This window comes from Mustela erminea, chromosome 1 (genome assembly GCF_009829155.1).
Source record: "Mustela erminea isolate mMusErm1 chromosome 1, mMusErm1.Pri, whole genome shotgun sequence".
NCBI classification, from domain to species: Eukaryota; Metazoa; Chordata; class Mammalia; order Carnivora; family Mustelidae; genus Mustela; species Mustela erminea.
The window spans coordinates 72,168,768-72,194,456 of record NC_045614.1 but is presented as its reverse complement, the minus strand read 5'-3'; the positions used below and the strand labels follow the sequence as shown (position 1 = coordinate 72,194,456).

Below are 25,689 nucleotides of genomic sequence, written 5' to 3'. Positions count from 1 at the left end.
AGCAGCTCAACTCATGTTATTAACCATCTGGATCCATACACTTTTGCCAATAGCCCCCATCAGGCAAAGCTCCCTGAGTCATTCCTGAGCTGCCCCACCAGCGTCCTCACGGTTTCTTTGTATTTAACTAGCTTCCTTGGATGACCTAATGGAAAAGGTTCCTAATGGAAGCTTCCTAGTTTCCTAATGGAAGACCTTAGCAGTGACAGTGCCGAGGGAAAGGCCCATCTTTCCCCAAGGTAAGCTTTCTTTTCTGTATCTGAGGTACACATGTAACCTTATTGCATTTTAAAGTGAGTTAAGATATGAAAATATGAGCATGCCCATTCCAGTTGATATATACAACTTACTTAGTGGGATGCATGTTAAGTAAAATCTGTTATTTACTGATTCCTGATTCCAAAGACTTTGAAACAATTGGAGTGTCAGTTGCAACACACAGGGTAGTGATCTTTTTACCAGTAACAATTTCTTCCCCCTGGAAATAATTCCCTAATTGCCAACCCAAAGGGACTTGGGGGGAATACATGCTTTAGGAAAATTTGATGCCTTTGTCTATGAGTAGGCCTCCCCTCTTCTTGCTTTTTGGTTCTCTGGTCTCTATCACAGATTCCCACCTGGTTTTCTATTGTCACCAACTTAAGAAGAAAGATCTACAAGCAGGACCTTGGATGAGCTAATCTTCAGAGCATTTTCTTTCTGTAATAGCAGACTGGTCAGGAGGATAGTGAAGGCAGTATGTATTCTGGAGTCACTCACTTGAGGAGAAAACTGGGAGATGAGAAAGTGGGGCTGTTCTGGCAGTTTCATGTTGAGAGCCACCTGATTCCAGCTTCATGGTGGGATTGAGAATTGGGCATGTGGTGACAAAGGGATTTTCTAGGTGAAGACTTATGGTCACGTTGTACAGTCCCCAGAAGCAAGTGGGGTGGGTTTGCATGCAGGGAAGTAGGTGTATCAGTATGGGACTCTATGTGCAGTGATTCCGGTTTTGATTGTGCATTTTTGTGTGTTTCTGTGTGTGTGATACATCGTGTGTTTCCCTAGATTTATATTTCCCTACACATCACAATTAATGGTGTTGACTCTCCAAATAAAATTTTCCATCACCATACATCATGAATGCATAAGTATGTATAAATTAATCAAACTGTACAATTCAAACCTTCTTCATGATATGCCCCATACACATCCATTAACCAGGAAAACATATCTCAGCAGCAGCCAGGAAGAGGAAACTGTCCACAAGATAAACACGAAATCATGCTTCCCAATTCCTGTTGCGGAGTCAGTGACAATTACATTTAATAATGACTCTCACCTCATGGTAGGTCTTGTGACACTGTAAAAGGTCAGAGTCCCTCAGTCTTGCTACTTCACCCACACAACACACTCTTCATCTAAGTGAGTCTTCCCAAGCTCCTCTGAAGCAGTGAGTGCTGGGGCATGGCTCCTTCCTTCAACAGGTGGTTCTTGGTGCCACCACGTGCCCACACCCAGACCTGGTGGGAATCTAGAAAGGAGGAGTCCTAGGAATTTGGGGGGGGTGATTCATTCCCTCTTTCCCCACTGAGGTCTAGCATTTACCTTCAGAATAAGGAATAAAAGAATAAAACTCATTCTCGCTTAGAGAATGAGTCTCCCACCACTGATCGTTGTGGAGGTTCTCTTATGTTGGGCAAAAACAGTGTCACATGAAATGAGAGACAAGAGGTCTTCTTCAGAGTCTGAGCATCAGTGTGGCCACTTGACTTCTTAGTTAGGAGGATGAAGGGGCACATTTTGCATGTGGGGAAAGGGAACCTCAGAAGTGTAACAGGAGTGTCACTACTCATGTCCCATCCATTGGCCATGGGAGATGGATGGATTATTCTGAAAGCTTCTACAAATAAGCAAGTCAAGGTGGTTATTTTAAGTCAATAACAATGGACACTGAGCCACATTATGGTTTAAGTATTTTTTAATTTTTAAATTTTTTTATTTTGGAGCATCCACCCTATGAAAAATACGTGTCTTAATAGGATTTGATTTCCATGTAGGTGTTTTCCCCCAAAGAAACAAACAAAAGCATGAGACTGCTTGATTTTCAAATGTTGGTCATTTGCCCCAGAAACAGTCTACTTGTTACAAGGGTGCCCTAGAAATCCTAAATCTATAGATCATAGTTTCCACTGCTGGTGAGTGATTCCAAAGATTCAAGATCAGGAGAGGCAGTAGTGCACCTTGTGCACACTTTGGATGATATTTGGCTCCTTCCTGAATGGAGATGAGAAAGGACACAGCCTCCAGTTCACAACAGCAAGCACTGTGCAGACATCTTTAACACCTACAGAGAGTGCCTTTCTTTCATCTTCTTAACCCACAGTGTGACCGTTTTGTCTTCCTCCCAAACACTACTCTCTTCTCTTCTTTTCTTCCTTTTTCTTCTTTCTTTCCTTTTAACATTTGTGTTTTCTTTTACTCATGCTTTACTAGTGGGAAAAAACCTTGCCTAACATTACATGTGTGCTCTTGACCAATTTGGCAAGTAGACAGCCAGTATTGTTTACTCAATGTGCATGGCTGAGCAGCAGGTCTCTACTTCCATCTGACATAACTAAATCCCATATGCATAGAAGAGCAACTCACCAATGCTTGGCACCCTTCTGCTTTCTGCTTCCATGACATTGACTATTTTAGACTGCTCATGGAAATGGAATCATACAGTCTTTGTTTTTCTGTCATTTGCTTATTTGACTTAGTTTCATGCACTCCAGGTCTTTCATGTTCCCACAAATGACAGCATTCTCTTCTTTATGAAGGTTAAATAATATTCCACTGTATGGATATACCACCTTTCTTCAGCACTCAGTGTCAATGAACAGTGGGCCTTTTCCCATATCCTGGGTACTGTGGAAGTGCTGCAATAAGAATGAAATTGCAGGTGTATCTTCGAGATACTCCTTTTATTTCCTTTGGATGAATACCCAGATGTGTGATTGCTGGATCCACAGGGAGTTCTCTTTGCAGTGTGAGGAAACTCAGCACAGTTTCCATGATGGCTGCACCATGTTCCCACATTTGACGTTTTCACATTCTTACCAACACCTGTTTTGTTGTGGTGGTTGTTTTTGTTGTTTAATCCTTGTTTCATATTTTGATAAAAGCCATCCTGACAGATGTGGGGTTTGTTCGGATTACACTTCCCTGATGGCTAGTTAGGTTGAGCATCTTTTCATAGGCCAGCCCATTGACCATTGGTTTATTTCCTTTGGGGCAAGAGATCAAGTTTTCTCCCCATTCTCAAATTCGGTCCTTTTTGCACATTAACATCTTCTCTGATAGAAGGTTTGCAAATATTTTCTCTCTTTCTGTAGGTTGCCTATTCCTTCTTTCAGTTGTTGAAGAGACTATTCTTTCCTCATTGTGTAGTCTTGACACCCTTGCCAAAGATCATGTGGCCATGTATGTGGGAGTTTATTTTCAAGCTGTCTGTCCTGGTCCATTGGTCTATGTGCCTATTTTTATGCCTGCCCCACCTTGGTTAGTTTAGTGTAGCTTTCTAAAGTGTCTGAAAGTCAGCAAGTGTGGAGCGTCCATCTCTGTTGTTTATTTTCAGTGTTGCTGTGGCTCTTTGGGGTCCTTTGTGGTTCCATATGTATTTTAAGATTGTGCTATTGTTTCTATGAATGACATTGGGATTTTGATAGGTGTGGCATTGAATTTGTATGTGATATTTTCTAGGACCTGGTTGTTAACCTTACTGTTTTCATTTCCCAAGGCCTCAGGTAATGCCTGACACTTGTGCAAGAACCCAGGAAAAAACTATTCTTGAATGGTCAGGTCAGGCCAGCAAATACTGTGCAAGGAATAGGCAGTGGAGGAGAGGTAATGTCTTCTTCCTCTTTGGATCCCAGAGCTGTGCTATCCAGAACAATAACCCCTAGATAGATGTGACTCTCTAAAGTTAGTTTTACAAAATCATTTATTAAGTCAATGAACTACAGTAAAATAAAAATAACAAAATAAAATAAACTCCCTTTAGTGGGACACACTAGGAAAATATCATGTTTTCTAGAACAGGTGGAATTTCATATTGCTAAATTTGGAGGTGAGCATTATAATGGGCCTGTAGAACTGAGAATGCAAACGATGATTCCTTTAGCATCTCAGTCTCATTTGAAGGTTTGCCACTGTCATCACTGTCTTGCTGAAGCGTTCTGACCCCATCAAGGCCAGCAAAGGTCTGAGAATCCCACTAGAAGGATCAGGGAGATGCTGCATGTCCCACCATACTCTGAACCTGAGTAGGAGGAACGGCCAGGCCTCTCTGTCTAATAAGATGTTTGCTCCTGCTTGTGTTTCTAGAGGTTGGCTTGTGGAGAACATCAAGGACTCCAGCAGTGAGGTGGAAGACTCTCCAGGTAGGAAACAACACAGTAAAAACCAGTGGGAGAGGGTTCCGGGTAACAGTCAGGTTTCCCCTGATGACCTGGAGACTGAGGAAGGTGAATATGAAATCAGAAAGGAAAGGGAAATATGTGTAGAAGATGGATATGTTCATTTCATAATTTCATGACATAATAGGAAGAGGAATTGCATCCAGGGATCTTGAGTATGCTGGGTTCATACACATCTTTTCTTGCTCTTCTCTAAAAAGTAATCTCTCCCAGCACTTGCCTCTCTTTGCCACTATCAAATGTCAAATCTTGGTTTTGTTGGTTACCAGCACTTGGGAATTATGCATGAAGAATGAGGATCTTCTTGTTAGGGAACTATGGCGGATGTATTCTCTGGTGACACGAGACCTCTCTCAGGGACACCTGTAATTGGAGACTAAATTCTTTTAGTGTGTGTCATGTGCTGGGTGAGAAGTCAAGTCTATCTTAACTGACAGGACTTGTCACATCACCTTCCTGCTTCTGTCCTTCATTTTCTCTTCCTTAAAGACCACTCCCTGGGCTGAATAGGTGAAGGAATACTTCCTCTGGGATTTTGAAACCCACACCGTTGCTGGGTTCATTCCTGGAGGGCTTGGTGGTACTCCTATTTGGACAGAGGCTGGAGACCTGACAGTAGGCAAGGTGTTCTGAGGATCCCCCTTGGGTTGCATGGTGAGAAACAGCTCCCCTTCTTGGAGTAGCTTTGGGAGAGGTGGCAGAGACACTTTGGGCACAAAGACCGGGTAGGTGCCAACTGGTTTCCTTGTTCATTAGTACAGGATGAAAGACACTAGCGGAGGGCAGCAAACTTTGGTGCTATCAACCATTCTGTGGCTGTGTGACCATTTTCTGGCATCAACCAGCACCTGGCCACAGTGTGGCTAAACCCTCCCCAGAGAATCTATGCAGGTCTATGCCACACCAGCCCCTAAGATTTGGTAGTTTTGAAAACCAGCTACACCTGTCATAAAACACAACAGTGTGCCACTGGCAGGCAGACAGCTTGGACACAAATGGTAAAGGCAGGGATGGAATGGAAGGCGGAGACACAAGAAGGGCAAGTGATTCCCTTCTATGAGGGTTATCTAAAGAGTGGTGGGTGTGAACTCTCTTCTCTGGGAACAAGAGAGTGGGGTGCTGCCATTTTCTCCCCCACCCATCAGCACTGACCAACTACAGTGAACAACACAGTGCCACCAAGTAGAGGCCAGAGCCGTTTACACCAAGCCCTGACCTTTGTGCCCTGCAAGTGCATCTGCAGCAAGGTGAGTTCACCTAAGAATCTGTGTGGCTGACCCACTCACAAAAGACCAGCACAGATTCCTCCCATGCAGCAGGTTTACTGATCAGAGAGTACTTCAGAGCTTTAGGTCTAGGTGAAATAAGATCTAGCTTCCTTTCTGTTGAACTCTAGCTTCATTTAACAAGAAGACCAAGGCACACTTAATTAAATCTTGCCACACAGTGGACAAGGTCTGGACACTCTGCATTAGAGGGAAGGAGAAACTCTGCACAGCACTGAGCTGAGGGAAGGAAGAGAAAAACACAATAGCAGAGTGCACACTCTGAAACATGTCCTGAAGCTTCAGGCCCTAGACAGTATAGGATACGACCTGTTTATTATTATTTATTTATTTATTTATTTGGACCTCTTTCAATATAACCATTACTCACGAAATTGAAGGAGAGAGAATGTGTTTCCCAGACAAGCAAAAACTAAAAGACATTGTGAGCACTAACCCATCCCAATAAGAAATATTAAAGAGTGCTTTTGAATGTGGAAAAAAAAGACCAAAAGCAACAAAGACTAGAAAATACCAAGGGACATCACCAGAAACACTAACTTTACAGGGAACCAATGGCCCTAAATTCATACCTTTTAATCATTAGTCTGAACCCAACTTTTGCCTCAACATGGATGGGACTAGAGGAGATTATGCTGAGTGAAATAAGTGAAGCAGAGAAAGTCAATTCTCATATTGTTTCAGTTACTTGTGGAACATAAGGAATAGCACAGAGGACATTAGGAGCAGGAAGGGAAAAATGAAGGGGCGGGAATTGGAGGGGGAGACGAACCATGAGACACTATGGACTCCACGAAGCAAGCTGACAGTTTTAGAGGGGAGGGGAGTGGGGGGATGGGTTGACTCATGATGGATATTAAGGAGGGCATATAGTGCATGGAGCACTGGGTGTTACACATAAACAATGAAATCTTGGAACACTACATCAAAAACTAATGATGTACTGTACTGTATGGTGACTAACCATACAGTATGGTGACTAACATAACATAATAAAAAATGATAAAAATAATAAAAAATTTAAAAATAATCATTCAGAAAGTAAATGTACTAAATTCTCCAGTCAGATAACATAGTGCATCAGAATGGAAAAAACAAACAAACACACAAAAACAACTGTAGGCTGCCTATAAGAGACTCATTTTAGAACTATAGATATCGACAGACTGAAAAGTGAGAAGACGTAGAAACAATTGTTATGCAATTGACGTCAAGAGAAAGCCAGAATAGCTATACACCAAGGGTAGCCATCCTTATATCAGACAAAGTAGATTTTAAAACCAAGCCTGTAAGAAGAGATCAGTATGGGCATTACATCATAATTAAAGGGTCTATCCATCAAGGAGACCTAAGAATTCCAAATATTTATGCCCCAGATTTTATCCTTTCAAAGAACTAGTTTCAGTTTTATTGATTTTCTTTATTGAGTTTCCATTTTCAATTTTATCAATTTCTGCAGAAAATATTCCTTTTTTCTTTCTTTCTTTTCTCTTTTTTTTTTCTTTTGGTTTGCTTGAGACTTACATTGTTCTTTTATCTAGCTGATTGCTTCAGATCTTTATTTTGTTAATGTATGTATTTAGTGCTCTAAATTTCCCTCAAAGAACTGTTTTCACTGTGGTCCATACATTTTATAAAGGTGTATATTCATTTTCACTAGTTGGAAAATATTTGAACATTCTTTTGAGTGTTGTCTGTTTGATCCACGTGTTGTGTAGCCTCAGCAGGTTTTGGAATGTTCTAGTTATTTTTCTGTTTTAGCCTTCTATGCTCATATTCTTTTGGGTCTGAGAACATAATGTGCATGAGGTCTCTTGTTTTAAATTTGATGAGGTGTGTGGTTCCCCGCCGCCCCCCCTCTCCCCCGCAGAATGCGCTTATTCTGTTGAATGCTCGGCTGACTTTGGGAAGACTGTGTATTCTGCTGTTGCTAGATACATTATTTCATGAATCTCTTTCAGATTCAGTTGACTGAAGATACTGTTCAGTTCATCCTCAAAGACTTTATGCATGATGCAGGTATCCGTTCCTGAAAGAGGAGGGTTTTGGGTATTCGAATGTGAATAGTGAAAGACATAGGTATTTGAATGTCAGCCCACCAAGGGAGTGGATTTTTCCATTTTTCTTTCCCATTGTCAATGGTTTTTGTGTCATATAATTTGATGCTGGATTATGAGGTGCATATAGGTGAAGGATGGTTTATGTCTTATAGGAGAATGGACCCCCTACTCCTTAGATGATGCCTCCCTTTATCCCTGTTCATCTTCCTGGATCTGAAGTCAGCTTTGTCTGAAATGAATGTAGCTCCTCTGGGTTACGTTTCATTTGGGTTAGCATGGTGGCTTAACTTTTTCTGCTTCTTTACTTTTAACTGATCTGTCTTCTGACAAAGTTAGCTTCTTCTTTTTTTTTTTTTTTTTGCTTTATTTTATTATTTTTTTAATTTTTTATTTCTTTTCAGCGTAACAGTATTCATTGTTTTTGCACCACAGCCAGTGCTCCATGTAATCCGTGCCCTCTCTAATACCCACCACCTGGTTCCCCCAACCCCCCCCTTCAAACCCTCAGATTTTTTTTCAGAGTCCATAGTCTCTCATGGTTCACCTCCCCTTTCAATTTCCCTCAACTCCCTTCTCCTCTCCATCTCCCCATGTCCTCCATGCTATTTCTTATGCTCCACAAATAAGTGAAACCATGTGATAATTGACTATCTCTGCTTGACTTATTTCACTCAGCATAATCTCTTCCAGTCCCGTCCATGTTGCTACAAAAGTTGGGTATTCATCCTTTCTGATGGAGGCATAATACTCCATACTGTATATGGACCACATCTAATGAGTTCCTTGTAGCAGGTTCTTCTGTTTTTAAAATCCATTCTCATGCTCTGTCTTTTAATTACTGCATTGAGAATGCTTGTATTTATTTTTACCTTAATTTCTTTTCATTTTTTCTTATTTTTTTCCTTTTCAAAATTTTACTTAAATTTTAGCTAGGTAGCATACAGCGTGCAATACTGGTTTCAGGAGTAGAATTCAGTGATTCATCACTCGAATACAACAATCACCCTGAACTCATCATATCAAGTGCCCTTCCTCCTTAATACCTGTCACCCATGAAGCCCAACCCCACCCACCTCCCATCAACCCTCAGTTTTAGCTCAATTTTTAAGATTTTAATAATCTTAAAATAGAGAGGGGGAGAGAAAGAGAGAGAAGGAGAGAGAAACACATGAAGGGGTGGGGGGAAGGAGCAGATGGAGAAGGAAAAGCAGTCTCACTGCTGAGCAGGGAGCCAAATGTGGGGCTTGATCCTGAGATCAAGACCTGACCTGAAGGCCAACACTTAACCAACTGAGTCACCTAAGCAACACTTGTTCTCTATTGTTAAGAGTATTTTATGGTTTGCTTCCCTCTCCCTTTTGTCTTTTCCCCCCTCCCATACGGTGTGTACAGTAGGGATGTCCAGCCTGCTCCAGATCTGAGAAGTGTTTGAGCAGCAGCAGTTCCAGCAGGCAGGGATAAGTCTCCCGGCGTATCCGTCCGCTGGGACGCTCGATACCCTGGGCTGCATCCTTAAGTCCCAAACACACTTTCATATGCAGGGCTCAGTTCTTCTAGCTGCCAAAGTGTGCTACTCTCTATACCCTGTTAGCTGAGCCACAGGAAAATTGAAACAGGTCTGTTTCCCATGGCACCCCTCACTCAAATCGGTGCTTTTGAACCCTTAATTGACAGAGCACAAGAGGAACAGAAACATGGATTTATAACAAGTTCTGGAAGAGATACGGGGACTTTGGAAAGGAAACAGGGAGAGCGGAGGATTCAAGCTTGGCAGAAGGAGTCCCGCCACGTCCAGGCTTTGAGGGAAATAGGAGATGAGTTCTTCCTTCACCTGCCCTGTGAAGACTGAGGCCACATGGATTGAACAATACCCTTAAAACATCCACCTTTGGACAACATTGTAGGACAGAGGCTGTGGTTGGAGTGCTGTATCTGTAGGCACTCAGCTGGCTCCAGGATCGCAAAGGCAAGTCTATCCATGGATTCCTCTATTCCTAAACGAGGCTCACACATGGTCCAGCCTGGGAGGAAGACGGACATTGGGTGATTCTCCAGGAAGCTATTTCCTGAGGCCAAGCACTTGCCTCTTGGGCCCCAAGGAAGGCAATCCAGACCTGGAGGAAAACATCAGGTCCATGATCCAGCAGTTTAGGGTCTAACAAGCCCTGGGTAGGGGATGGATGCAGCATCCTCAAAGCAAGCATGCTCCTGCTGTGTTCATCAGAGATAGGTACGAAGAGAGTCCTGGGGAAAGAGCCCCCTATATGCAGTGGGGCAGGCAGCAATGCTAGGCTTTCATGTGAAGTCAGGGAGCTCTGAGAGGGTGGGCCCCGGGGAACATGATATTAGGGGCAGTAGTGGCGCAAAACACAGTCGTGTCTATGAGGTTGACCTCAGGGTCAGAGGCTGGCTGGGAGCCAGACCTTCAGGTGTGCTGAAAATAGGCTGAATGTGGCAGCAGCAGTGATGGGCAGGCCTGAGGACGGGCACTACTAGGACTAGTGTGGAAGAGGAGCTCTACCAGTTGAAAACCAGAGAGTATGATGGGGACTCCCATTTCGGACGTGCTGGGAGCAGGAGGGAAAGCACAATTGGCATGATCTTCAGCTGTCACTGAGGCCTTGGGTTCAGAGGGCCTCCTCTCATGGGAGGAGGTTCACCATAAATGGGGACAGGAACTGCCCCTGCTTCTGGAGCTGGCCAGTCAGGAGATGGGCTTCTCATGCAGACTCCCTACCTGGTGAGATGGAGGGGGCAGGGGTAGTGGTTTGGGGACCCAGCAGGTCAGCCCTGCCTGATACTTGGGAGTCAACAGGGGTCAGTCAGCCAGTGGGTCAGAGCTGAGGACTGATTGTGAAGAGGTGACTGGAAGGGGTTCTGACACAAGCTGTGTGCCCTCTGAGATAAAGGACACGCAGAACTTCCCCTCAGTTGGAAGCCAGGGTGGCCTCTGGGCCTTGGCAGTTGTGTGTCTTCCTGCATCTCTCCTCCTGTGTATTCCTGCTGGGGGCTAGAGGGCAGCTGGAGGAGAAGTGGATCTTGCTGCAGGCAGGGAGAAAGAACAGGAAGGCTCTCCAGTGCTGTTGTTGAAGATGGCCTCAGTGTCCTCCAGAAGTGCACTGGGCATGACCTGGAGTGCTGCTTCCTCCTCAGAGGCTAGGTCTTCAGCACTAATTCTCAACCCACCTCAGGGGCGGTGGCAGTCTCAGAGGGTCCCTTTGTCTTATCTTCAGGGGTCCCTGGTCTTATCTCCAGGTTAGAATTGTACACAGCTTGTTTCTGAGGCCTGTAACGGCCAAATGCCCCCTGAACAGTTACTCCGTGGGTGGCACTAAAGCTGGAGCTGGACACCAAGGGTCTGTCTGGCTCATGAAGATCCCTGAAGAACTTACGCCTGGTATATGACCAGGGCATCATCCTCTGCAGCTGTGAGAAACATGAGGTGGAGCTGTAAGAGATCATATGGCACGTTTGGGACAGTCTCTACAAGAAAGGTAGGATTTCTGGTGGGACATACATCTGAGTTCTGGGGGCTGGAGGTATCTCTGTAGGACCTAAGCCTTTTGGGAAGAAAGAGAAGCTTGCGTGGATCCCCAGAAACTGAATGAAGGTGGTGTCTACCATGCCATCAGGGTGCCTTTCCTAATAGCCCTGCTTCTTTGTGGCTGTGGGTCCTTCTGTTGCTTGGCAGCCCCTTTTCTAGTCTCTCAGAGCCCTCAACATGACTTCTCTGTGGACTGGCCCTGGGTGTATCTGGGTGCTGGATGGCACAGTGGCTCCTGGGTGCTCCTGAACTCCAGAAGGAATGAGATTGCACAGTGTACATGCTGACCCACTGGACATATTTACACTGGGACCAGATAGCAAAGCTTTTCTCTGAAGGCTTTGACTGCCAGTTAAGGCAGAATCTAGAGAAGCTGAAGAGTCCCATTAGAAAATGGTGCCATGGAGTTAGCTCCTGTCTCCCACAGTGGGAGGTTCAGAGGGTTGCCTGCCATGAAAAAGTAAGGCACATGTGCCTCATCCCTTCCCAACTTACTCGGTCCATCTAGAGTGAAATCAACCACAGTGCTGGCCTAGCTCCTATTAGAAATAGACAAGAGTATGGTCATAATCCAAGCAGCCCGCTAGATGATGCCCTGAGCACATCCCCCATGGAACCAGTACCTAATTCGTGTGTGCACCTGAGCAGGAAAGGCTATGTCCTCCTGCAGCTCCTTGACCTGGAGGCAGGGACTTGGGTGCCTGTAGGGCCACCATGGACAGGAGTAGAGGAGGTGTGTGCTTTAATTTCTGAAAAGCACCCTAGGGCTCAGGGGACCTATCCACATGGACAGCTGCCAGTCAGATAGGGATCCTACAATGTCTCCTCCTCATTACCAGTGCCTGCCAATATGTCCAGAGAGATGCAAAGCAGGGGGAGCTGAGGTCCTGCTGGCATGAGCGCTGGAGGGCCTATGTCTTTCACTCATTTGCCAGATGCCTGAATCTGGAGGTGGTCACAACCAACCCCAAATGTCTCATCACACCTAGATATTAACAGAGGAAAGTCTCTGTTGATTTTATCAGGTTGGGAGGGCAGGGTTGTGTGCTGCAGAGTGACATGAAGAACATCTTCAAGGGCACTCTTCAGAAATAAATCAATGCACACACCTCCTCCAGGCACCCAGATCCCTGCCTCCTAATCAAACAGCTGAAGGAGGACATAGCACTTCCTGCTCAGGGGCATGCATGGATTGGGTCCTGGTTCCATGGGGGATGTGCTCAGGGCATAATCTCATGTGCTGCCTGGATTATGACCAGGCATGGTGGCAGACAATAGCAGCTGGGCTATTCCACTGTAGACCCAACCGAGTATGTTGAGGGAGGGATGAGCTGCCTGTGCCTTCCTATTCAATGGCAGGCATCTCACATTTAGAATTGCTCCTCATGTTCCTCCTGCAAAACATCACCCTCTGCTCCTCTTCTTGAACCCTGTACTAGAGAAGTTTTTGATATCTGAAAGGAAGGGAAGAATCAGGCATGACCAGAAACACCCAGGATAGGAAAACACCCATGTGGGACATGACCAGGTCAGGGCCAGCCTTCTCTGGGCCCTGTCCAGCTCAGCCCTTCTGACTCCCAGCCTGGCTCACTGCTGGGCCATTCAGGACTGTTCACTATGAATCAGTGGTGCAGGCCCAGGTTCAGGGGCCAGGGCAGCGCCGTGGAAGGGGGTGAGGGGGCTGCAGAAACATCTCCTAGACCCTGAAGAGAGAAGGCCTCAAGTACCTGGATGAGACCAGGTTCCTCAGGGTGAGCCTCATAATAGACAATGGGTTTGAGCACTAAAGAGGGGCTATGCATTGCAAAGAGAGAAAGGAAAAAGAGACAAAAGAAAGGAATGTGTTATGGGCATCACGTTGCTGTGTTCATCTGAGTCCTCTGAATATGCAAAGTAGTCTCTGGGTGGATATGGCACTGACGATGTGGGGGTGGCCATTGGAAAGGAAGTCGGAGTTAGTGGAAGTAGCAACATAGACCCCACTGCTCCAGGAAGGAAGTACCCTGAATTCTGGGCGATTGGCCCTCAGCTCTGAGTCCTCTCCAGGCTCCAGCCCTTGATGTCTGCAGGGAGGGAGTGGGTATCTGTTCTCTGACCTGCTTTTCTAGCCTCACATTCTCTCCATGACCAGAAATGGATGGATGCCCGTGTCCTCCTGTCCCTCCTGCGGGAGATCACTGTCCTCACGAGAGTCTGTGCCTGTTATTACCTTCCTCCCTCCTGGCTCCTCTCCTGCCATGTTCCCCTCCTAAGATATGCTTCATTTCCTTTCTACTGTCAACCTCCACCAATCACATTGTTATGAAGTAGAGAAGCACTGGAGGACAGACTGTCCATGTGCTGATACCCACTCACTAAATCCACTGATTCTTCTTGTTGGGGAGTTGCTGTCCTGGGTCTGGCATTGCTGAAGACCTTGAGGGAGAAAGTGTCAACTACCTCCATGTAGTCCATGTCTGTTCTGAGCCTGACATGACCATACTCAGGAGACAACCTTATCCCTCCCCCAATTCCTAGAACCATTATAAAGGGTGAGTGAAATTTAGAGGATGGTAACTTGTCCAATTTCCCTTAGTCTCTCAATGAGGCTCTGGGAAGTGGACAGCTGTGTGGCCACATAAACATAAAGCATCTGCCAGGGGTTTGCCCTGACTTTTGGAAGGAAAGCATGAGGAAAGGTCACAGGGTGGTCATGACAGGGATGTGATAGGGGGCAAGGCTGACACCATCTGGCAAGAGCACTTGGTACTGAGAGGAGCAGTGACCCTTTGGCCCACTTCCCAGAGGTTCTGCCCTGGGACAGGACAATGATAGGACGATCACAAGTGACAGGTCAGTGGGGCTGTTAGTACAAGAGTTTGAAACAGGCCCAGCAGCCCCTCACACAGTCCTCTAGAATGATTGCCCACCCTGGAGCTTCTGCAGTGCAGCTGCACATGGACCTTCTTCTGACGGAAGCACATGCCCTTATGTGACTCTGGGAAAAGACACTGGAGTATATGCAGTTATGCCAGAGGGAATTTCTTTAACAGTGCAGCTGTGGGAGTGGTCCTTAAGGAGGCGCAAGTACCACAGAAATACGGTGTTACAGGGATACCTGGGTGGCTCAGTCATTAAGTGCCTGCCTTTGGCTCAGGTCATGGTCCCAGGGTCCAGGAATCGAGCCCTGCATCTGGCTCCCTGCTCCGTGGGAAGCTTGTTTCTCCCTCTTGCTCACACCCTGCTTCTATTGCCTCTCTTGCTCTATATCTCTGAGTCAAATAACTAAAATCTTAAAAAAGAAGAAGAAGAAGAAGGAGGAGGAGGAGGAGGAGGAAAATAGGAAGGAAGGAAGGAAGGTGAAAGGAAGAAAGAAAGGAAGATGAAGGAAAGAAAGGAAGGATGGAAGGAAGGAAGGACAGGAAATAGGAGGTAGGGTGGCATGGAGTGGGGAGTAGGAGGGAGAGAGGGAAGGAGGAAGGAAGGAAGGAAACTAGGAAGCAAGCAAGGAAGGAAATATTAAAGAAGGAAGGAAGGAAGGAAGGAAGGAGGAAGATGGTGTTACAAGTCCTAGAAGTTGTACATGCTAGAGTTACACTCCTTGACCACCTGGCACTCACTAGAACTTTGACTCTGGGTCAGGTTTCTGTGAGAGAGTTGTGTCCCTGCCAGAATACATTCACAATAAGTCATTAACAGAATGGTCCTCTCTGAGACACAATTCCCAAGAGGTGCCAAGCAAACAAAACCATTCGGATCAGAAGAGTCTCCCCCCCCCACACCCCGGTTGATAACATCGTCCAGGATCTCCACAAACAAATCCACAGAGACACAGGCATGAGCAATCCCGTTATTGGAGAGAGGAGCCCAGCCATTCCTCCTATTCTAGTTGAGGTTGTGGTGAGTCATTCAGCATTTCCCTGAAAATTTCCATGGGTTCCCAGAAGTCTGTTAGGCTTGGAGGAATCAGAGCCCTTCACTAAGATATTTATCACAGTTGTGAATCTGAGATGTGATAGAGATGCTACAGGAATCACCATTCACACTCAGTTGTTCAAGTTTATTATAGCTCTCACCACCAAATGTAAGGCCCTGATTCCAACTCTTAGGGATACACATGAAATGTGGCTAGTGTGTCTGAGAATATGATGTTTCTTTCCTTGGAATTAAGTGAGTTAAAGAATGATGGAATAAAATCAGTTATACACAGAGAGATACAGGCTAATGGCTAGCACTCTGGATAGCAGAGCTGTAGAATCCAAACATGAAGACGTAAGTGCCCATCCCTTCATGGTTCCTTGCTGAGTAGTGTGCTGGCCTGATTGGGTCATTCATTTGCAGGTATTTACAGTAACAGAACAGATAATACCAAAATCCCCAGGGAACCTCGAATAGCGAAAACAATCTCGAGCATGAGAGAAGAGTGGAAGCTCCCTTCTTCCTGACTTAAAATGCATTGCGAGCTACAATACTCTAACCATATGGTACTGCCATAAAAACAGACAGGGAGAACAATGGATCAGCATAGAGAGCTCCCAAATGAACACACATACACGGGCACAGGATCCTTAGCAAGGATGCCAAGACTACACCATGGAGGATAGTCTCTTCAACAATGGAGAGAATGGAAAGAGAGAAGACATGTGCAAATACACATTGCAAAAGGAGCTAAGATTCAAAATATATGAGAAACTCCTGCATGTGAATTGCAAAAACAACCCAAGAAAGCCACCCACCCAGTTTGATCATGGGAGAAAGACTTGAGTGGGCATTACTTCAAAGAAGATTTACAAATGGCCAACAGACATATGAAAACCTGCTCCACATCCCTGATTACCGTGGATGTGCAGATTCAAAGGACAAAGAGATATCACCTCACTTGTTCAGATGCCAGTTACAGAAAGAAAAGAAGGAAAGGAAAAGGGAGGGGAGGAGGTGGGGGGAGGCTAAGGAAAGATGAAGATAAAGACAGAACCATAGGGAATATTGATGAGAATAAGGGAAATCAGAGCCTTGGTACACAGAATGTAAAATGGTACAGACATAATGAATGAAAAACAATAACGAGTATTTCAAAGAACCACAAATAGAAGTACCACATGATCCAGTGGTCACACTTCTGGACATAGTGTAAGGGGAAAGGAAACCAGCTTCTCTAGCACAGAGCTGCAACGTTATAAACACTGCAGCAATCTACACTATAGCCAGGAAATGGAAATGGCCCCAGTGTCCATACACAGGTGAATTGAAAAATTGATGAAGAAAATGTGGTACCTTAGTACAGTGGAATATTATTCCAACTTCAAAAGAGAAGTGAACTTATCATGTGCGGAACCAGGAATGAGCCCGCAGAGCCTTATTCTAAGCATAATATACCAATCACAGAAACACAAATACTGTGTGTTTGTGTGACCATGAGGTGTATAAAATGGTCAAAGGCATAGAAGCAGAGAGCAGAGGATTGGTTGCCAAGCACTGGGGGGCGGGGGGGTGAAGGAAGTGGGGAGTTGCTATCATGGGCTTTGGTCCTGCATGAGAATTGGCCCCATCTCTGACAGATGTTGACATGCCCGGTCCTCTGTGGGACCTACATCCACAACTTTCACAATCTCTGACTCACCACAAGCATGTGGGCTTTCTCTCTGTGATCCTCACTAATGACTAGTCTTCAATGGGCTGTTAAACGCACATGAGCTGCCCTGGGTTATTTGTCCATGGAGGCCACTTAAAATGTTGGGCAATGGAGATGAGCATCTCCAGGTATGTAATGGATGTGGGACTTGCTCTGTGACTGATGGTCCCATAGCTGAGTGATAAGTGCTGATCAGTGTCCCAGAGCTACAGCACTGGGACATGGGCCTAGGTTCCTATTTTTGCTTTTCCACATAGAAGGCAAGAATTGAGCCATTCATCCCTACAGCATCTCCTTCTGAGGAAAGGGAGTTTTAAGCAAATCTCCAGGTACGTCTGTGTTGAGAGAGGAGAGTGGTATTGTATGCGATACATTTATATGCATTGTATGTGCAGGGTTGATGAGATTTTCTTTTTTTGGAGAAGTTTGACTGTTGTGTAAGTGGGAAATGCCTCCTGAGGAAACACACACAGACAGACAGAAAGGCACACAGACACAGACACACACACACTGACAGTTGCACCACACAGATGCACACAGCCAACCCCAGCACTCACACACCAGAAACCACACCACCTAAATGACCTATTGCCTCCGAGAATGTGGAACAAGGTCATAGTTCCTTACAGGACAGGTTCTCTCATTAAATCTCAACATCCATTCCCAAAAGGAATGCAGAATCAGGGTGATTCCTGCAGACTGAAGCAGACAAGCATTTCTCACCTTCTTCGTCAGTGATGTTGGACTTGAAGAAGACCATTTTTATAAAAACATGACCCGTATGCTGTTCTTCATCCACCTGCAGTTAGCGAAAAGGTTACAGTGTGAGGAATACCTCACACTATACAGTGTTTACACAGGTGTTTTGTGTCTATTTCGGAAACCAAATGGCAGCCGGGGGTTGAGTCAATGGCCCCAGAACAAAACACAGTGCACAAGGACAAAACTCGAACATTTCCTACAAGATCATGCAAGGCCATTTTGATCAGGAAACCAAAAATCCAAAGACAAACACTTCTGCTGAGGAAAGTGCTCACTACCATACAGCTTGTAGCTGATGTCATTCAAAAATACACTATTGTATCTGGTATCACACTCTCACTTGAAATTCTCCCCACTGACATAATTAGATATATCACCTGACATGTCCAGGTTCCAAATTTAATAGCTGAGTTCTCTTGAAGAAGAAAAAATGTCTCTCTTAGACAAAAAGAGCTTACCTTGGAAAGGGTTGGGGCTTCTCCTGTGGCATCCAGCCGAGAAGCTCTGTACAAGGCACTCCGTGGGAGCTAGGAGTAGACATAGGACCAATCAGGACCCGGTGATGCTGCTCAGCAACTAGCCAGGGAGCTCTGTGGGATGTGGAACAGTGTGGCAGTGTGCTTTTTGGTGATGAGTAAGGATAGACTGAGCTGCTGCTGGGAAGTCCTCCTTGGTGGACAAAGAAAGGCAGAGTGGACGAACACAAAGGAAAGAGAAACTGGACCTTTGGTTTTCTTGCTATGAGGAGACTATTTGGTATGAAAGGGTCAGTCTAGAAAAGGATTAACTGTAACATGCATGCTATTTTGTAATGACAGAGTCCCATGACCTCTCCTGCATCTTTGAGGTTCAACTAAATGCAGCTCTCTTCTTTGTATGCCAGTTCTTCTCTCAGGATGCCCATAGGCCGCTACTGTACTGATGTCTCTGTAAGGCTTTCTACTTTACTGGGAGACTGAAATCAATCCTAGGCAAATACCTATTATAGTTGTTCATGAATCAATTATCCTAAAAGAAATCACTTATGAAAGACTTGGAATACTGACATCGTACCATTTAAAAATGCCTGTTTTTCTTTTTCTTTTCACTGAAATTCAAATTTTTTAACGTATAGTGTCGTTTTGGTTTCAGAAGTAGAGTTTCATGATTATCCATCATGTGGTATCCATGTTTCCCTTCTAGTCTTCTCATCCTTTATATTATGTGTGTGTGTGTGTGTGTGTGTGTGTGTGTGTGTACATGTGTGTGTGTCTGTGTGTCTGGGCATGTTTGTGTGTGTCCATGTGTGTCCATTGAGTCAGGGACCAATTATCCTGTACAGGCCATTGAGCCAATGGAAAGTTCATTATGGAGATGAGCCAAGGAGCATGGGCCGACACTCTAACCCAGCTGTGCAGGGGATTTGCAACAAGGGTGTTAGGCACCAAGCTCACAACTGAGGTTTCCATTGAGTTCCTATTTCCCACTGTCCCTTGGATGTGTGACTGCAGGGGCCGAGCATTTGTAAGGCTTATGCAAATGTCCTCAAATACACTGAAATCTCTCACGGCTTCTTCTTTGCCTCAGCCACGACCAAGCAATGACCCCAGCACTGACAGATGTTACTTGCACTATCTTGCATGGGCCCTCTCATCCCTTAGAATCTGTGGGATGACCAGGACCATGCTAGCTTTCCAGGTGCATTGCACATAAGTGCTAGGCCTCATCAGCTGTGAAGTGCCCCTGTAACTACCCTGCTTTATGTGGCCACTGAGGCTTCCTTCTAATGTTTTGGCAGTCTGGAGGATCTCTGTAGACTCTGATACTACCAATCATGGACTTAGATGCAGAAACTCCCTTGCTCTCTAATGACCCTGTGGCTGAGAGGTAAGTGCAGGTCAGTGGCCCGGAACATCAACAGTGGGACCTAGGCCTTGGTTCACACTGTGACCTTTCCATGTAGGAAGAGTTAAGAGCTAGGACCATTCATGTCGGCTCCATCTCAGGTCGTGGAAAGGAATACTGAAGCATTCCCCAGATACAAATGCAGAGGAGGAGGAATGAGTCAATGTAAGCAAAACATGCACGTGAGGAGTATTTTCATTTTTCTCTTTAGAAAGCCAACCCCTGCACAATGCTGGTTAAGTGAGAAAGAGCTCCTGAGGAAATATGTGTGTGCCTGTGTGTGTATGTGTGTGCATGTGCACGCGTGCGCGCACACACACACACCATACACTCATGCAGCCATGTTTACAATCATGCTGCATAAACTCATACATAGACCCCCTTCCACTCTCACACGCAAAAACCACATTTAATTTAACGACTTCCTTCTAGAGTCTGTGAAACAGTTATAGCTTTTACAGTAGAGGTGGTTTATATCACTTCCCCTACCCACATTGTCTGTGGGAACCCGGACCCTGGGTGTTTCTCCAAAGGAGTCAGGGCACCCCCACCTTCTGCATCACCTAGATTGTGTGTGAAAAAGGACTGTCTCTAGGGTATGTACAATTTTGGGTTCTTCCTGCCTCTACCTGCAAATAGAGAAAAGAACCACTGTGAGGATCACACCCTTGTATACAGTGTTTTCCAATGATTTCAGGAAACCAGAACGTATACAAGGTCAATGGCTGCCCCAAATTAAAGAGGACACCTATGGAAAAGGCCTGAGCTCTCCATGGCAGTAGTCCATTCTGATCAGCAAACACAACATTCTTTTTCAGGAAACAAAAGTTTCCATGAATGGAAAGGCTTGCTACTATACATGTTGTAACTGATACTGTCATTTGTATTACCTTCTGTTTCAGCTCTCAGTTGGTTATAGACACGCACTCAACATGGCCCCAAACAAGGAAATTGCCTATAGGATTGCTACTGTACATTGTGCTTCTCCTACCTGAATAGGATTGAGAAACAAGAGAGGGAGGGAGAGAGGGAGAGAGAGAGAGAGAGAATACGAGAGATTTCTAACTCAGAAAAGGAAAGATGATGTTACCTTGGGGAGAGATGGGATGCCTTCCTCCATCCTGTCATCAGGAACATTCTCCGCTGGGCTCTCTGGAGGATCTGGAGGACACAGAGGAACTGTCAGAACATTGCTTGAATTATTATTGCTCAGGAATTATTCTGGGAGTTTTGCTTGATGTGAACACAGAGTCGCAGTGCATGGCTGTGATGGGTGAACAAGTAAGGACTGAGCTGCCGCTGGGCCCATCTACTTGGGGGATGAAATATGCAAAGCAGAGGAGTAGGAAAGTAGTGAGAAACAGAGTTTTTGCTTTTTTAGCTAAGGGGCTCTAATCAGGATGAAATAGTCAATGTGAAGTACGGCAAACACGAACTGCATGCCTTGTTTCCATGGCAGAGTCCCGTGATGCATCCTACCCAGTGTAAATTTCCTCTTCTCCACATAGTAAAGGACTATTTCAACTTCCATGTGTACAGTAATACAGGTTCTCTTTTCATCAGCTAGTCCTTTGGTTTCTCCTTGCTTTCCTGGGATGTAATATTCATAGTATTTATGTTTCTAGTCATCTGTAAGCATACCCTCAGGAGTGTTAATGTCATTCAAAATTCTTTGTATCCATTCTTTTTTTTTTAGTTTATTTTTTATTTATTTTCAGCATAACAGTATTCATTATTTTTTCACCACACCCAGTGCTCCATGCAATCCGTGCCCTCTATAATACCCACCACCTGGCACCCCAACCTCTCACCCCCCCGCCACTTCAAACCCCTCAGATTGTTTTTCAGAGTCCATAGTCTCTCATGGTTCACCTCCCCTTCCAATTTGCCTCAACTCCCTTCTCCTCTCTAACTCCCCATGTCCTCCATGCTATTTGTTATGCTCCACAAATAAGTGAAACCATATGATAATCGGCTCTCTCTGCTTGACTTATTTCACTCAGCATAATCTCTTCCAGTCCCATCCATGTTGCTACAAAAGTTGGGTATTCATCCTTTCTGATGGAAGCATAATACTCCATAGTGTATATGGACCACATCTTCCTTATCCATTCGTCCGTTGAAGGGCATCTTGGTTCTTTCCACAGTTTGGTGACTGTGGCCATTGCTGCTATAAACATTGGGGTACAGATGGCCCTTCTTTTCACTACATCTGTATCTTTGGGGTAAATACCCAGGAGTGCAAAGACCTCAACATGAGACAGGAATCCATCAGAATCCTAGAGGAGAACATAGGCAGTAATCTCTTCGATATCTTTGTATCTATTCTTACAATTTACCCACAAATCTGTTTCACTGGGTTAAAAATACCTCAGCACTCATGAGGAAATAGCTCCACCTTCCCACCTGCCTCTAGGCCTTAGTACCTCTCAGTGGAATCCTACAATATATGTCTTTCTCCGCCTGCAAATTCCAGTTGTGTGATTCATACTGCTAGGAACGTAGGTGTAAAGATTGTATATGTTGCCATATGGGGGAATCCTCAACATATGCATTTGTCAAAACTCATACTATGTCAAATCACAAAGAATGCGTTATAGTGTCAATTATGCACTGAGAATGAATAAAAATACATCAATGTGGTTGCACTGATTGTAAAAAGTGTACCACCCCCAAGTAAGAAGTTATTCCTAGGGGGAACTGGAGGCCTAGCTAATGGAAATTTTCTGTATTATCTGTTCAGCTTTATGTCCATCTAAACCTGTTCTGAATCCTATCTAGTAAGTTTTAAAAGTTTGGAAACAGTGATTCAGGGAGAGATCTATATCTCCCTATATTCCAGATTCAGATAAGTTCTAAGATTTACCTAGAGATGTTGTTTCCCTTTTTAAATTTTTAAAAAAATTTTTTTTTTTATAAACATATATTTTTATCCCCAGGGGTACAGGTCTGTGAATCGCCAGGTTTACACACTTCACAGCACTCACCAAAGCACATACCCTCCCCAATGACCCTTTTTAAGTTTTTTTTTTTATAAACATATATTTTTATCCCCAGGGGTACAGGTCTGTGAATCGCCAGGTTTATACACTTCACAGCACTCACCAAAGCACATACTCTCCCCAATGTCCATAACCCCACCCTCCTTCTCCCATCCCCCCCTTTTTAAATTTTTAAAAAAATTTTTTCAGTGTTCCATTGTTTATGCACCACACCCAGTGTTCCATGCAATATGTGCCCTCCTTAATACCCACCACCAGGCTAACCCATTCCCCCACCCCCTCCCTTCCAAAACCTTCAGGTTGTTTCTCAGAGTCCACAGTCTCTCATGCTTTGTCTCCCCCTCCAATTTCCCCCAATTCACTTTTCCTTGTTGTTTCCTATAAGATTGAACCCAACTTTGAGTTCAATACTAACACCAGTTGACTTAGTAAATTTAAATTTGTACACATGAAATTACAGAAAAATGTTCCATCACATTTTTTTTTTTTTTTGCTTTTTCATTAGCATAAGGTGCTTAGTGAGAGCGAGAGTACTCTGGATCAACTTCATGAAGAAATTTCCATAATACCTTCCTTTGACTCATCAGTGGATTGGACCTTATTGTGGGGCCAGAAGTGACCTTGTCCAGTCTGTCTATTGATGACAGGTGATTTTCCCGAGTTGGCTGGCACATCATTGTCTGTGTCGTCTGGCATAAGCCTGAGCAACAGGTAACAGAGGAGAGGGCTGTTGACAACCTTCAGGCTGAAGACCAGAGAAAAATTCGTCATACTTTATACATGGTTCAGTCCTCTGACCACTTCTTCCTCAGCTGCGCAGCAGAGACTTGTGGATCAGAGTAGGAGTTATGAAGATGGTACAGTATATGCGTGCACTTAAAACCCCCAACAGACAGGTTTTATGGGAAAATATATTTCTTTAGCTGAGACACTAGAGAAACACCATACAGCAGAGTGAGCATATGTGATTGCCTAGGTTCACACTCCACTTCAGAGGACCATGTCCCCCAGAGATTATGGGGACACCCCTGTACCTCAGTTCCCTCATCTAGGATGTGGAAATGAGGCAACAATTTATTTGGCCCAAGTAAAGCCATAAGAAAGGAAAGAACAGGTGTTTGACCATTGCTCTGTAAGTGTTCAGCTATTGAATGATTAGAGAATGAGCTGGACACTTGGTAATGGGTGATGCCAGATAGGGAAGTTGGATGGCTCCACAGCAAGGGAAGATGGAAACTTACTCCTTAGCCTTTACATGGGACTGATATGTCACAGCTCATGGGGAATATGTACTATTGTCTGATGTGATCTCACATCAGCATTGTTAATGTGGCGGCAAGCAGGGATCCTCACCCATGTTTTACAGTGAAGCTGCTGGAAAATTCATCAGAATTATTGAAAATTAGGGAAGTTAAAATGGAAGGAGCAGAAGAAAATTTCCCAGAGTAGCCACAGTGATGAATGATGGATCTGGAGCAGGAATGTAGTTAGATCCAGGGCATGGGTATCCCTGACCACCTGAGACCTGCCTAGGGCCCTTGTGAAAATGCCCTAGACCCCTGAATCATGACTCCCATCAGTTTCTCCAAGCGTCTTGCCCCAAGCTTTCTATTGCATAGGGTGGGTGCCCTGGAAGAAGCGTCTGGCCAGAGAAAAATCCAAATCTTAACTCAGCCTTATAACTCTATGAATTAGTCCCTGACTCCAGAATGGTGTAATGAATTAAATCTGTGATTCTCAGCGACTTGCTTTTGAACTGGCAAAGGTCTGAGGGACTAGGACTAAGGCCTACCCAAGAAGGTACCTGGCTACCCTGGCTCAGTGTGCACCTACACATCCTGCTCCTACACATCCTGTCCTGAGTCTCAGTATTGCTTATCCTCTCCAAATCACACAATGGCAGGAAACAAGCTCCTGCCTCCTCTTAGAAGATTCCCTCTATAGGCACAGCCTGGAGATCCCACCCCTGGACTCTATTTGAGAACATTGGGCAGATACTCCAAAGGTCAGTTGCGAAAGATTCATTTCACTGAGGCAATGATACTGTCCCTTCTCACCAACAGTCCCCAGCATCACTCAAACAGCCAACAAATGTGTCCACAGTAACCCACAAAAATCCCATAAGAATTTCTAGTTTCATTCCTTATGAAAACCCCTTGTGTTCAGACTGCTAATAATTGCCCTCAGACTCTGACATGTACATTGAGGAAGACTTGACCGGTAATTCTCTAATTCTCTAAAAGTAATGACTATTGCTGCAGTGGCAACATCCTCCTGATCTGTTGAAGGCAGTGTGGTGTGTTTCTGTGTGTTTTCTCTTTAAGAGTGTGTTCAACACTGGTAATTGGAAATAGAACATTTTCCTAAATATCAGAAGAAAGTAAAAGCAGTCAGCTTGATAGAAGAATGACATCTGTACAATAATATGAAAATTATAATATACATTTAGATAACCCCATAGACCACTGGGAGGGCGCAAATTAAAAAAAAAAAAGTTAAGTGTAACAGTGAGAGTTACCTAGTTCATTTGACGGAACAACCCTTAGAACATGAATATTTACTTACCTGTAGAACAACAATTCAGATTTCCCATTGTGGGGAGCCTCTTCACCTATTCCTACTAAGCTTCCTCTCAGGACAGAGCGTGACAGTTGAAGGGTTCAGGATATATCATCACATTCCCATGTACAGTTTTCCAAGTGATTGTGCCTCTACACAGCATGGGTCCAGGTGCTGTGTTCAGTGTCTGTCTCCATAGGCATGTGTGGCCTTAGGAGGACAGATTTGTTTCACAAACTGATCCCAGGATCACACAGTGTTATTCTGTTTAACAAATTCTGTGAGAGAAAATATCCTGCAAGCCAAACAGAGCTGACAGAAAATTTCTGTGATTCAGGGAATAAAGCTATCATGTGGTGAATAAAGAGAAGCTTCCTTCTTGGTCTAAAACACCATCTCCATTTCTACTACTGAGCTACCAGACATTTCTAGAACAAACAATGAAAATTACTTGCAGAGGAAGAAAATAAGCAATAGTAGAATATTGAGTTTCAAATGTCATATATTCTTTGTCTCAGCATGTGATTTTTGAATTATATATA

At 44.6% G+C, this 25,689-nt stretch overlaps 1 long non-coding RNA gene across 2 annotated transcripts; it reads left to right on the top strand.

Moving 5' to 3' along the window:
• The first annotated feature begins 182 nt into the window (after positions 1-182).
• Positions 183-25,689, top strand: LOC116576332. 2 transcript variants are annotated; one of them, XR_004280125.1, is made up of 4 exons: positions 183-239; positions 3,761-3,867; positions 4,348-4,403; positions 23,100-25,689. It is a non-coding gene; the product is annotated as an uncharacterized LOC116576332 (long non-coding RNA). The 2 variants fall into 2 exon arrangements; XR_004280112.1 differs by lacking the exon at positions 23,100-25,689 and adding an exon at positions 9,460-9,792.